Below are 16,164 nucleotides of genomic sequence, written 5' to 3'. Positions count from 1 at the left end.
TATTTCATAAAAAAATTATTAGTAGGTTTTTATTAAAAATGTAATAAAATTTAATACCTGGCAACATGTGGGCTAGACTTTTTTTTGAAGCTGTTGAGCACCACCAAGTGTCCAAAGAGGGTAAATCATGACATGTGCTGACGTCAAATGACAGTGGGCTCCTCATCCAGAGGCCTTCTCCTTGTAGTTTATTCTGTAAAGAGGACAATGTTGCCCAGGGACGTTAGATGACGTCAGTCCTGGAGGCTCTGTGATGAAACGGTTCATTTAAAAGGAAGAAGACCGCAAGGTCAGAGATAAAAACATTTTATCGATGCAAAAGAGAAGCATTTATGCAAAATGATTTCATCATTTGAATAGAGGTGCTTCATAATTAGAATTTGTCACAGAGATCTGTTAAAAGCAACTGCAAGTGAATTTTGTAGAGAAACACATCTTTTGGTTGAAAAGAAGCAATAATTTTGCATAAAATGTAGCTTTCAGCAACATAACATGCAGCTGGTCAGCCTGTCTACACAGTCTCACATCGTCTGTAATCATTACCACAAGGAGGTGAAGAAGCATTTAAGGTTAAACGCAGAGCTCAAAGGGACCACATACAATACAGTCTGCGGAAACTCAATACAAGCCCTCACAAAGACGTAAACAGTCATCTATTATGCAGGTGCAGCTTGTCTGACGGCCTTTTATGCCCCAAGAAACACCAGCACCGGGGTCATAATACTGCAGCCTGTCCATACATAGGTAAGTATACACTAACACCACTAGGTGGCGGCAGGATGCAGTTTAGGAAATGGTTGTTGTAAAAGGAGCCTTTGAGGATACAGCTTCCTTCAAACTTTTATCATTATGAGATGTTGTGCCATCTGACTTTCTGTTCCATCTGACTAACTGCAGTTCACCTAGAGGGCGCTTATGAAATGGATGATTATCAAGATAGTTATTTACACCTTCTTTTGGTAATACAACACTAGATTATGCATCTAATAAAAAAGTGAATTGAAAAAAAAATCAAAACATACTTTCGCCTGTCTTATAGCCACACTAGCATTCTGCTAATGAATGCTGATCGATACGTTCTGAACTATCTCCTAAGCCAGTGTGACTTAATGGTTTTATTTGTTTGTTTTGGGTTTTTTTGCACTTTTGTTAGGCTAACTTAATTAGCATGGGTTGGATCAGCCCATCAAGGAACGTAGGGAAGCAAAGCTACAGTTTAGACTATAAAGTTCTGAAGAATTCAACACCACAAATTAGCCTAATTATTCATGATACAGATGTCCTTACCCTTTCATGTTTAGAGAAATGTCACAAAAATGTCTACATCCTACAAGAAGATGAGCAAAGCTTAACTTATCAGACAGTATATATTGTATATACTGTAGCGAAAGTGATGCAAAAATGTAATAAAGATGGAAGATGTCAAGTCTTGCATGCCAATTCTGCTCTTTACTGAAAGAAAGGATGACACTATCACTCCATGAGCACAATCACACACTAAAGAGACAGGTTGAGCATCACTCTGCATCCAGCATCCAGGCTCTAAAAGAGGTTATTCTTTAAGAATGGGAAAAATACAGATGTTGCAATATGTGGCCAGCTTGTTCATTCCATGAAGACTTGTTGCTGTCCCTAAAAATCATGGAGGTCATACAACACTACTAGATGTAGTAGTTTTAGTTATGGGGTGTATTCATATTGCATCAACACATTTTTAGATTTTGTTCTTGTGCTTATGGAGATGTTGATTAATCTCTTATTAGGGTTTATTCATATTTGTATAAAATCAGGTTACTTGTGTTCTTGTGTTCTATATATATATATATATATATATATATAAATATATATACACTCAACAAAAATATAAACGCAACACTTTTGTTTTTGCTCCCATGTTTCATGAGATGGACTTGAAGATCTAAACTTCATTCCAGATACACAATATTACCATTCCTCTCAAACATTGTTCACAAATCTGTCTAAATGTGTGATAGTGAGCACTTCTGCTTTGCTGAGATAATCCATCCCACCTCACAGGTGTGCCACATCAAGATGCTGATCTGACATCATGATTAGTGCACAGGTGTACCTCAAACTGCCCACAATAAAAGGCCACCCTGAAATGTGCATTTTGTTTCTGCTTTATTGGCGGTCTGGGGACTCAGAACCAGTCAGTATCTGGTGTGACCACCATTTGCCTCATGCAGTGCAACACATCTTCTTCGCATAGAGTTTATCAGATTGTCTATTGTGGCCTGTGGAATGTTGGTCCACTCCTCTTCAATGGCTGTGCGAAGTTGCTGGATATTAGTGGGAACTGGTGCACGCTGTCATATACGCCGGTCAAGCACATCCCAAACATGTTCAATGGGTGACATGTCCGGTGAGTATGCTGGCCATGCAAGAACTGGGACATTTTCAGCTTCCAAGAATTGTGTACAGATCCTTGCAACATGGGGCCGTGCATTATCTTGCTGAAACATGAGGTGATGTTCATGGATGTATGGCACAACAATGGGCCTCAGGATCTCATCACGGTATCTCTGTGCATTCAAAATGCCATCAATAAAATGCACCATGCACCAATGTCCGCCATCTGCCCTTAACAATGTAAACAGAGATTCATCCGTGAAGAGAACACCTCTCCAACGTGCTAGACACCATCGAATGTGAGCATTTGCCCACTCAAGTCTGTTACGGCGACGATCTGGAGTCAGGTTAAGACCCCGATGAGGACGACGAGCATGCAGTTGAGCCTGAGACGGTTTCTGACAGTTTGTGCAGAAATTGTTTGGTTATGCAAACCAATTGTTTCAGCAGCTGTCTGAGTGGCTGGTCTCAGACGATCTCGGAGGTGAACCTGCTGGATGTGGAGGTCCTGGGCTGGTGTGGTTACTCGTGGTCTGCGGTTGTGAGGCCGGTTGGATGTACTGCCATATTCTCTGAAACGCCTTTGGAGACGGCTTATGGTGGAGAAATGAACATTCAATGCACGAGCAACAGATCTGGTTGACATTCCTGCTGTCAGCATGCCAATTGCACGCTCCCTCAATGCTTGTGGCATCTGTGGCATTTTGCTGTGAGACAAAACTGCACATTTCAGGGTGGCCTTTTATTGTGGGCAGTTTGAGGTACACCTGTGCACTAATCATGATGTCAGATCAGCATCTTGATGTGGCACACCTGTGAGGTGGGATGGATTATCTCAGCAAAGCAGAAGTGCTCACTATCACACATTTAGACAGATTTGTGAACAATGTTTGAGAGGAATGGTAATATTGTGTATCTGGAATGAAGTTTAGATCTTCAAGTCCATCTCATGAAACATGGGAGCAAAAACAAAAGTGTTGCGTTTATATTTTTGTTGAGTGTAGAACACAAGTAACCTGATTATTGATTATTATTGATTATTATTGATGTCCACATAAATGTTTCCTATGAACCTGTCAGTCCTGTCAGTCCAGCTTTTTCAGCAGGTGTTATCTTTTCATCAATCTCTTGTCCTCCTTAACTCCCTCCGGCTGGTTACTGCAGCAGGCCTCCATCTAAACCATAAAGTCTTCCAGTTGCGTCTTTGTGTTGTTAAAGACCTGCTACTAGAGTCATTTGACATTTGTTTACTGTTGTTTTATTATGGCACCCTACACTTTAAGGTATAAAATGAGTGTATTTTCCCTTTAAGAAACCTTTACAGCAACTTGAGGTGGGCTGCTATATACAAAGTATTTAACATTGTCATGCATCAGAAGGAACCCAGGTCCCACTGCACCAGCATATTGTCTCACAGATGCTCTAACTGACTTGGAGGCTTCTCTGATGACATCAGCAAAGATGGCCGCTCCCATTGACAATGCATTGGGCTCATTCAAACCAATGTAACTAGACTGTATTGATCCATACACAGGCAGACACACACATACATACACAACCATACAGGCACATACACAACTACACTCACACATGCACACAGACACACACGCACACACTGATTTTCAAAATAAAAGCCTCCAAATCATTACACACCTTACTAGGCCAGGTAAACTACATACAAGCCACCCAGAAATATGCAGACACACACTATACACACCTGCCAACACACAGACACACAAACAGGGATTTTCAAAATAAAACACCCTGCAGAATAACAGGATATGGCGATCATGGAGATTTTCAAAATAAAACACTTAAACATGTTTTAACATGCATTAGGGAGTGTCCCCAACCAACCCCCGCACACACACACTTACACAGACACACACTGATTTTCAAAATAAAAGCCTCTAATTCATTACACAGCTAACTAGCGCTAGCCACCCCTACAAATTATACATCAAATCGACCGGCTCGGTCAGGACTACTACCCTCTGAGGTTTTATAGTGATCGGATCAACAGAATTCGAAAAAATCCAGAAAAACTGCAATCAACCCTCCCCACAGGCATCAAATCACTTTCAAACTTTGAACGCATGCCGTTTGGGCATGCTTTCACACAGAACCTTCATTCAAAATGTAAAATGTAGATAAACATTAGACCTCTGACAAATTGAGTCCCCATGTTCCTATCTTTTACCCAACTCCATAAAATAGCAGCCAAAGTTGCATCCACATCTTTAGGATTCCTCCATTCAGAATGAATGGACAATCTTGGGGCCTATTAAACCTTATGTAAAACCAATCAGAAACACTGTAAAAGCATGAAATGTCATCAGTGGCATCATTGAGACGTGGTGGTGCTGAGGCTATGAGGTTTTGGCAAGTGGGATAGATGGACCGGCAGCAGAGTGTGGGCGAGCGCGCATTGGCCCACTCAAAATGTCTTGTGAAATTTTCTAGTTATTATTATTATTATTATTATTATACTTCCATTTTACAAAAAACAGATCAATATTAAATAAAATATAATGTAAATACATACATCAATGAAAGGAATCAAATATAAATTTGAAAAATGATAAAGAATAAGTAAATAAATTAATACATTAAATGTCCCTATTTTATGTATTAATTTATTCCAACTTATTTTAGTACCACAAATCTATGCCAATCACACATCCTTCATCATTAAGAAACACTTACCACACACTGCAGTCTGGAGAAACTCAATACTGGTTTAAACAAAGCTGTGAAGCATCTTCAATTATGTAACAGCAGCTTGTCTGACAGCCATTTATGCTGAAACTCATCAGAAACACAATCTCTGGAGTCTTGATACTGTTTGATACAGACTCACAAATACAAAGCAGCAACACGGCCTGATGGTCTGAGACAAAGGAAAGACACCGACCAACCAAAACACTCATCAGAGACTGATGAGTGTTTTGACTGAATACTGTTGATTGATAAGAGCTCAAAGCATTTCACTATTGTTTCTAACCAATATTACTGATAATCAATACTTTTATCCTTTGTAAAACTGAAGAATGTGTCTGTCCCCATTTTTGATACATTTTTGGGTATTATGGGAAATTAAAAAAATACACTGTCTACACTACAACGTTTTTCTTCTCTATACTACTATGTGTGATTAATGTTTATAACATCAGACTGTATGGGGCAAATGTGTTTCTATCTCCCATTTTGCATCAAAAACACCTAAAGTTAGCCAGAAAAATACAAACTAAGTATAAGTGATCGACCTGAAAATGTATTGCAAGAGCATACAAAACATATACTGATGTTAATGTGATACAAAAGTGTTTGCAGCACATTAAAAGAGTGCAGTATTCTCTATCAGGTGTGTGTTATAAGGTGAGGTGGGTGGCAGTTCGGTTTGGGGAAAGGCTGTGACAAAGTATGTAGACCGGCACAGCTGCTGCTCATAGGCTAATCGATTAATCAATGCTACAAGCAGCAATGGCTGCTGCCATTCACTCGAACCATGTCGTTAAAATAGCGCTCACATGCATTAAGGAGCGTGCAAATGTTTTAGCATTAAACAAACAACAAAATGATTGCGTGTGTACATTAACACAAGCCACTTCTACACACCTATGTGTGCTAAAAACACTGATTTGACTAACTCAGATGAGTTATTCACTTATTAGGTTGAGTTTAGATTAAGCAAGACAAGTGGGTATTTTTGTGGGGGACAGACTTGCAGAAATGTGAAGTGTAGTCAAGTTTAGGTGTGTGTGCTTGTCACATGATAACGACTTTATCTGTGGAATGTGTATCTTATCTTGTAATCTTGTCTTGTTCAGCCTGACTGTCTGCATTACTGTTCAGTCAGTCAGTTCTGCTCTCTAAAGGGAGAGTCTTCCACACATGCAGTATGTAGGGCCAATAATAATACTAGTTGCTCAAAATAAAATAAAATAATGTCTTTGTTTAAATATTTCACAGAATATGTAAATTTCTTGCACTTTCAGTGGGAAGCCATAGTTTATTGCGTCTATCAAGTCGGATAGTTTAACAAGACAACATCGATATATTGATATTGACATGGACAGAGCTGGAGGATGCAGAGATGAAGATGTTGAGGTTCTCTTTAGGAGTGACGAGGATGGACAGGATCAGGAACGAGTACATGGTTGTTTTGGGGACAAAGCCAGAGAGGACATGTGCAGAGGAGGGATAGTGGTTAAAGGTCAAGAGGAAGGTCAATAAGGAGATATAGGGATGTGCTAAAAGAGGAAATGAAGTTAGATGGTGTGAGATAAGAAATAAGGCAGCAGAGGATAGACTTAGGTAGAAACAGATGAGAACAGCCAATGGGAAGACGAAGAATAAGTATCCTGTGCATGATAAAATGCTCATCATGAACCCTCATTCAGCTCTAAGGAAGCTGAATGAGGAAAGGAAAGTTTTACATTAGCTGACCAGCAGATGGAGACAGAGACTTTGTGATAGCCACCTATTCTTGCTGGTTATTGCTTCAGGAGGGTGTGATTTATAATTCAGACACTGTAGCCGTCACGTTGTCCATCTTTACTTGCAGTCAATGATTTTCCTTCCTCAGAGCAGAACAGCTTTATTTCTGGGTTTCTTCACATCAACTGCCATCAGGTTCCTCCACAACATTTCAACTGTATTAAGGTCAAAACGTTGACCTGGTCATTTCAAAACATGAACTTTGTATTTCTTTGTATTTCTTTAACACACATATGTCAAAGTCAAGGCCCGCGGGCCGAATCCGGCCCGCTAATGAATTATCTATGGCCCCCGGGATGATTAGTTAGATTAGATTAGTATTAGAACCGGCCCGCAGGCCGTAGCCGCCCGCTGGTGTTTTGCACGCACCAATACTACATTTCCCACAATGCAACGGTAACCCACGAACTCACTGCAGAGCAGCAAGCGGACTTCGGCTTCATCATTCATTAGCAGTCAGAGCAGATGTCAACTTTCAGCTACCTCCTCCCCAAAAAATGGCTAAACGGAAGGTGGATGCTGAGAACAGGGGTTTCAAGCTCGGTGAGAGGCAGAGTACATGTTCACTGAGGTAAATGGCAAACCTGTGTGTCTTCTGTGTGGAGAAAGTTTGGCTGTAATGAAAGAATACAATTTAAGAAGGCACCATGAAACGTCTAAGAAACACACAGACAACAACAAGAAGTCTTTGAAGGCAGTTTGTTCTTGTCTGTGTGCCTGCTGAAAAATGTTTTCCCGATTATTCATTTAATCATTAAATAATACACTGTGTTAGGTCTTGGTTCAATAGGCTACGTGCAATCATTTCAATATGTTTTAATAAACATTGAATCAGTCCGGCCCTCGGCTTATAGCCAATTTGTTTTTTTGGCCCTCTGTGTATTTGACTTTGACATCCCTGCTTTAACACCTTTGTTAATAACCACATTGAGGTTATTGTCTTGCTTTATGACCCACTTTCTCCTACCATGCAAAGAACAAACTCTGGCATCACCTTTAGAAGGACAGCCTCTACTTTGACTTCAATTAGAGGTTCACATACTTTTCAAAAACTCACAAATATGTAATATTGGATCATTTTGCTGAATATAGATACACTACTGGTCAAAGGTTTTAGAATTAATTATTGCGAAAATGTATGCAGTCTAATGTCTCATTGTCGTCTGAAAAGAAAACATAGAACAAATAAACAATTAAAAAAAACTAAATCATGAAATCCATTTATATATCAAAGTGTTTTCTGAACTTAAGATTTGTCAAAGTGGCCACCTGTTGCAGATATAACAGCTGAACACACTCGTGGCATTCTTCCTACAATGGAAATCAAATATTCTTCAGAATGCTGTGCCCTGGATCCAGCAAAACAGGTCCAAAACCATCACGCTTCCTCCTCCATGTTCAATAGATGTCACGCACTGAAGCACCATCCTTTCGCCTACTAGACGGTGTACAAAAATCCTGCATGATGAACTGAAGATTTAAAAAAAAAATCTAGCTTGATCAGTCAAACCTGCCGAAGCTGTTGACATCCTATCACACAAGCTGTTGACTCTCCGAAACGTGTCTTCCGACTCCGTGGTGGCTTTGTGTCGGCCCGACCTCTTCCTGTCAGGTCTTCCCCCAGTTTCTGAGTGCCTTTTGATGGTGATGCCTTTTGATGGTGAAGGAAGCTGTACTCACTGACACCTTGACCTTCTTCACAATCTCTCTGTAACTCCGAACTACATGTTTGGAGTGGATGATGGTTTTTCTCTCTTCCAATAGTAATTGCCTTTTTTCCCAAAGGCCTACTGCAATGTGCATTACTTCTCAGTTTTACATAACACTACCTTATTTTTTTTTTAACCTCTGGCAGTTCACCACCTACCATTTCAAGCTTTATATTGGACTTAACCTGCTTGAATTTCAATAAAATACTGGAAACATCGGGATGTTCTCAAACTTTTGTTCTTCTGTTTTATGTAATCACTGGGTTTGTCCACTTTAAGGACTGATCTACCACTGACGTACCACTGTACTCAGATCAAGCAGTCCAGTTGGGTGTCACCCAAATAACCCTAAACATGTTCATAAAACTAGACATATAGCATCGCTTTAAAGCTGGTGTCTCAAGATAGCAGGTCTGCCATGCGTTTATGGACAGGAAATGTGCTTTTCTTGCTAACAGTGAGAGTAAATGAGAAATTCAATATCCTGACCCCATGTTTGTTTGGAAAGTGTTTGCACATGTTATATATGAATGTGTGTTTTCTGACATCACAGCGCAGTAAAGACATATTAAAGGAGTTATATATGTGAAAACAACAAGCAGAGGGTGACTGTCATAAACTTTCATTGGTTCTCATACATGTTTTTGCGGTGTTTTTACAGATACAAATTTGACAAATGTTACCTAAAAATAAGACTTGAATGGAAAAATACCAAATGTAGGGTGTCATAAACTTATATGTAAAATGACCCTTTGGAGTGGCCATTTTCTCTGTGTAGTGATATAGTTGTGTACAAATGTATTTTCATGTGCACATCCATCTGTTTGCTTACAGGTTTGCATTAAGCTCATGCAGAAGGGTAGAGTGTGTACCGATCCAGTTACCTATTAACAGAAAAACTGGGTCATTTTGTATTTCCTCATTTCTTTTGTTTGAAGCATTTCTGCAGTTTTGACTGGTTAAATCTTTTGGGTTTTTTTCTTTGGCATTTGCCTGCGCACTTAAAGGATGCTTGCTTTTGGACCAGCACCAGGCTGGAACACTGGTGTGTTGTGTAGATGGATGGATGTATGGATGGATCCCGAATTTCCCTGAGGGACCTTCCCAAAGTATATAATAAAGTATATTCTATTCTAAAGTATATTCTATTCTATGGATGGAGTGGTTATGTTTATGTTAAAAGGTCTCTTCCTCTTGTGTGATTACCTGCCCCGCCCTGATTGTGTTCACTTATCATTACCCCTTGTGTATTTGAGTCTTGTAATCCCCTTTGGTTGGTTCACACTGTGTCATGTCCCGTGTTACTACCTGTGTTGTCCTGCCTTGTCTCCCTCCGTTGCTTCCCTGTTTCCTGTGTGCTCACCCAAGGTCTTATGTTTGGTTTCTTTGTGTTACCCTTTGGCTGTGACTGTTCATCTTTTGGATTATTGGACTTTTGGTTAGACTTCTTGGTTTTTAATATTAAAGATTGCAGTTTGTTATTTTAGTCTGTTTTTGGGTCCACCAGAACTCACACCTAACAACCCAGGCTCATTGAGGAAGTATAGCGCCAAAGGCCCAAACACCCTTTGCACTGCTTGGGCAGTTTTGTGGAAGTAGCATGAATATTTTTTCAGAACCAGACCCCACAATCATAGATTTCTATTGCACTATAGGATCCATCAGCTTTGCAAGGTGACCACAAATCAATATCTCAAAGCAATTCTTGACCTATTTAGGGAACAATAAGTGCCACCTGGTTGTAGGTCTCTTCTCCTCTATGTACGTCCTTTGTATTGTTTCTTCTGGGTTTTTGTTTTTTAAATACTGCATCACCTTTTCTTAGAGATTTAAAAGAAGAAAACTAATTTATTATGTGGCTCTATTTTGTTTAACAGCCTTATAAATGAAGCTAGGAACTGTGACGCCTGAGGTCCCGTCCTCCTTATCAGACGATACTTAAAGTATACTGCTCAGTGTGAAAGAGAGTTATCAGTGCATCCCTTCTGTTTGCACAGTTTCTCCAGTGAAAGATGGACTTGGACAAGCAGCGATAGGACTCAGGTCAATGTTTACCTCTCACCTTTTCTTATCGAGGTGGAAGTTTGCCCTCCACCCAGACAGAAAGCCCCTCGCCTCTCCCTTCAAAGTTTCTTCTCGTCTCCTCTAACGCAGAAGGTTCAGAAGATTGTTGAGCAACCGAGCAATTACAACAGAAGTATGAGGGCCGAAACCTACAAAAAACACAAGATGCCAAAGACGTCACGTTTAACTCTGCAGCTGACTAAAAGGCAGAAAGAATGTGTATTATGAATGGATCATTGTGTTGTCGACAATTAACCTTTTCCAGCGAGGTTAACCTTAATCCTAAGCAACATTGACTACATGCTTCTTATCTTTATTTTTGGCTCCACCGCCCTAATTTTTTTCCTTTCAAAAAGGACTTATACAAAAATCGACTTATACAGAAATCCACCTTTAAACACAAGCAACACAGCAAATATAATATAGCTTATGTCATGTCAGCTGTCCATTCCTATGGAGTGCAATCTCCTTAATCACCTCTATTGTACACCTACAGACGGAGGTTCAATGCATTGAAGGAACTGATGCAGAACTGTTGTGTTTTGATAATGATATATGTAGAACTACAGATCATATTAGCATCTTTAGGCTAAAATTTTTCTATAATAGCAAGCAGCTCCTGTCAGTAAATATGTATGTCCTGCACCAAATCCAGCACTTGGACCCAGCTGTTGTTCAACAAGAGGTCAAAGGGCTAACACAGGGAGCTAGACAACTATTCACGCTCACACCTATACAGCACATTTAGTCAGCAGTTAACCTACTATGAGCATTTATGGGCAATACGAAAAAGCCAGAGAACCTCAGAAGAACCCATATAAGTTGCAGGGAGCAAAATAATATTAATTATCTGGTTACCATGGCAGCTGAAAAAATGGCAGAAAGGGGGTTTCATTGACTTTGATAATGACCAACATGTAACGTTTAGACAACTAGATAACATCTTCAAACCTGCAGCTCCACAGCTTCTACAGTGCGTACAATGCAAGAAAGTGACCTAATCGATCACACTTTTATCTTTATTATTACATCACATGGCTGCATGTATATCACTTACTTGGGGAACACATAACCCTAGGATCCATTGTTAGAAGATGCTGCCATTCATGTGAATGTTACCTTGACATGTAACACCTACAGCTTAGCATTGTTGCAGACCACGTTCACACTTAAATGGAAACAGTATTCCGCTAATGGCCTTATTCAGCAGAGTAATTCTGCCTGACACAAACCAACAATGGTTCAGGAATGGTTTGAGGAACACAACAACCAGTTCAAGACGTTTTTTAAACAAATATCCATTCCTGCATCTGTAGGATGTTTTGGACAAACAAATCTAATCCATGGAGGCCCTTCCTCACAACTTCCAAGACTAAAGAGATCTGCTGCTAATGTCTAGGTGCACACCTTTAGAGGTCTAGTGGAGGCTACGCCTCCATGGGTCAGGGTACACTGCTTACCAGTTCAGGTGCTATAAGTTTAAAAAAAAGACTATTGATTATATTGAATGTATTTGTGACTTTTATCATATATATTATATATTATAATTTGTGAGGTCCAGCAGCATCAAAACAAGACAGAACTAACAGGAAATACTAGTCTAGTCTAGTTAAAATGTGTGTGAGTCACGTCAGATGATGTGCATACCTATTTTAACTGCTCATCACTTTATATAATCTTTGAACTTTCAGTACTTGGCAACTCCTTTGTCATACCATGTCATTCTTAGGAAACACCACATATTTACGTCAGCAGTGTGTGTGTTCGTGACAAACCCTAGACGCAGCAGTCAGGACAAAGGCACGCCGTCCCACAGCAGACAGAGAGTCTACAGGCAGAGCGAGCACACAGATAAATTATGTCGGCTAATGGCTCATCAAACTGTCAAACTCAGCTCAGACAATGCAGCTCTATCTAACCACTGAGTGGATAATAATACGAAGAAGATACAGAGGGAAAGGCTATATTTAAAAGTGTCAGACGTGTGTCACTCAGGGCTGCTTAGAGAGCAGAGTGACCTGTACAGGAAGTTCTGAAGAGGAGTGATTAGTACTCTGTGTGTGTGTGTAAGCCCGATGAAAGGTTTTTACAGGCATCAGCCTCATAATGAAATCAGAAAGATGAATCAGGCATACATACTTTCATTTTCCCTGGAAAACTCCTTACCACTTTTGGTGTTTTTTTGGTTCAGTCATGTTTAAAGGTTTGTACACTTCTTTTACGGTAATTCTATGTTCTTTTGTGTAAAAACATTAAAACATCATGGGATTGTAGTGTACCATTACAGCCACTCATATGTAGATTTGCTGTTGTATTTTGGATCATTGTTGCTATACAGAGGAGTTCATAGTCCAGTCAATGACTGTGGAGTGTCCATAGAACTTTGTGTGTTGTTCTTTGTTCAGATGCAGTTTAGTGAACCTCAGTTGTGCTTCCATGTGCTTTTTAGACAGAAGAGTACAATTACAGTACTGTCTAAAAAGCACATGGAAGCACGTCTTCTTGTAATTGTGCTGTCACATTAACACTGAGCATGCTCAGTGAGGTCTGTAGGCTCTGACATGTAGCTCTTGGGTTTTTTTTGTATCTCTCTGATCTTAGGGTGAATTTTCTGGGACGTCCACTCCTGTGAAGATTGACAACTGTCTGAATGTCATCTATTAACCCGCTTCATCCTGCAGTGCATTGTCATGGTGTGCCTATCCCAGCTAACTTCGGGTGACAGGAGGGATACGTCCTGGACAGGCCACCAGTCCATCGCAGGGCAACAAAGGGACAAACAACCATTCACACACACAAGCACACCTACGGGCGATTTAGAGTGACCAATTAACATAAGCACATCTTTAGAATGTGGGTGGAAGCCAGAGTACTTGGAGAAACCGTACCTCCCTTGAATGTTTTCCTCTTGTGAATAATCTTTCTCACTGTAGAACGTTGAACTCCAAATAGTTTGAAATGGTTTTAGAAGTCTTTCCAGATTGATGTGCAGCAACAGCTGCTTCTCTAACACCATTGTTTATGTCTTTCTCTCTGTCATTGTGTTAACACACAGCTGAATGCTCTGCACACTTGCTTATGATCAATATCAAGGACTGATCATCTGTAGGCTGACACAAACTGATGTAAGTCATGTTGTTAATGAAGTGATTGACAAAGGTCTGTGTGTTTGTGTGCATGCATGGATGACGAGGAACAGGTGGTGCCCTGTGATTGGTGCTTTCAAAAGGATTGCCTTCTCTGGATTGGACAGGCCGATGCCAAGATCCAATTTAACCCCAGCTGGTTGTAATAAATTCCCCCATCCACCTTTCTCACATCCACCAGAGGCAGTGTGTTGTTGTTTTGGCTGTCCCCTATCAAATTGGCTTTATCAGAGTAATATTGAGTAAGATGCTATTTTCTTTGACATTCAGGTTTAAAACAGACTTAATTAGGGAAGTGGTGTTGCACTACATTGGACAATAAATTATAAATTTTAGTTATATACCTGTTTTTAAGTGTTTGAACACGAAGCAATAAATGAAAAGTTTGATCACCAAAAGTTGGTTTAACAGGTCTGGAGCCAGTCCTGGATTTTTAAAGTGAGCAGTTAAATCTTAAGCTTCTAAATATACAGGGAGTGGAAGCCATGTTTGGGTTGTTGCCTGTAAGAGGTCTAGCTGCTGCATTCTTAACTAGCTGAAGTAGGAGAGATGCAGTAGTCTAGCCTGAAAAAAAAACAATAAATAAAAATTGTTCACTAGTAATAATAATACATTGGTCTTATATAGTGCTTTCTTGCTGGGCATTCAAAGCACTTTACATTGAGATGCATTATTCGTTCACACCACATTCACACAGTGGCAGTGGTAAACTACAGATGTAGCCACAGCTCCCTAGGGGGAGACTGACAAAGACGCAGCTGCCAAGGTGTGTTGGCCTCTCTGACCACCGCCGATGCTTTCATACACATTCATACACCAGTGAGTGCACTGGAGGCAATGTGGGTGCCTTGCCCAAGGACACACAACAATGACTAGAAAGGAGTTGGGGTCAAACCGCTAACCTTTTGATTAGTGGACAACCCGCTCTACCACTGAGCCACTGCTGCCAGTCTTGAATGAATCTATCTCCCTTTTACAGCCACGTTTAAAGAGACTGGAGCGTGCCATATCATAGTGCAGGCTTCTGCGACTGCCCGCGCATCACAGAGCCTCCCACTGAGACTCAACACAACACTTCATAAACCGGTGATGCCACAGAAGCTTTGTCCATAGTTTTTACTGTCAGTGGATATGATTCACAACTACATGTCACTGTACTGTCGCTGTTTATTGATGATGTGACAGATAGATAGATAGATAGATAGATAGATAGATAGATAGATAGATAGATAGATAGATAGATAGATAGATAGATAGATAGATAGATAGATAGATAGATAGATAGATAGATAGATAGATAGATAGATAGATAGATAGATGCAGGATGAATTCTGGACTGTGTAGATCTCTGTGTAGTCTCTTGCTCAGATTTAAACAAATGCTACAAAACATATATGAAGCTGCTTTATTTTGCAGATAGATACATATACATACAGCGGCAGCTACACAAGAGTTTGTCAAAGCAAAGAACTGGGATTCTTCCCACTCTGATCTCAATCCTTAGTGAAGGCAGCTGCAGTAAAGGCCTGGCAAAGCATCTGAAGGTAGTAACTCATCACTTGGTCATGTCCATGGGTTCCAAACTTCAAAAGATTAACATCTTAGTATCAATGGCAATCCTTATGTTTGTAATTGTGTATAATTTTAGTTTTGTTCATTTTTGTTGTATGAGCCAACAAAAATAATGATTATTTGTTAATAGTTAATGCCACATTTTTGTCAAAACCTTAAATCACCATTTGTCAAAATGTCTAAGAAAACTGATTCATATCATGGTCAGTGACAAGTAGTTCACTGACACCCTTTTTATGTAAGTAAGGAACACAAAAAGTGCTGTTTGCCTCTGTAAATGAACAAATCCTCACCTTTTGTGTGCCTAGTAAAGACCCAGGGAGGACAAACAGTGAGCTTGTTTCCATACAAACATTGGAACATTCCTATAAGTCTCCTGCATTGACCAGCTGTCCCTTTGAAACCTACAGTTTATATGTGCAGAAGTTATATTTTATTTTTATAACACTGAGGCTGAGAAGAAAACAAACATTACGGTGCATTTTCTGTCATCACACTGACCGGTCAGTGCAGCTTTGGTTCAGGGCAGAATAAGGACACTTATACCCCTGGGGGTATAAGTGTGAGAGTGTGTGTGTGTGTGTGTGCGTGGCTGTTTAAAGACTGATGAAGGCTGTCAACCCTCTCCGGCCCTCGCAACCCCTTGGCAGAGACCAACACTTCTTATAATCATTGCATACGCACACACACACATTTTGTGTGTATGTGTCTGTGTGTATTATCAGGGACAGAGGGCATCCTAATGAATGACCTTTGACCTTTTAGAAAGGAGATCCGGGGCAGAGGAAGTTGAGAAGAGAGGT

Source organism: Parambassis ranga, chromosome 16 (assembly GCF_900634625.1).
Source record: "Parambassis ranga chromosome 16, fParRan2.1, whole genome shotgun sequence".
Classification (NCBI taxonomy): Eukaryota; Metazoa; Chordata; class Actinopteri; family Ambassidae; genus Parambassis; species Parambassis ranga.
The sequence above is the reverse complement of the archived record's forward strand: the minus strand, read 5'-3'. Positions refer to the sequence as shown.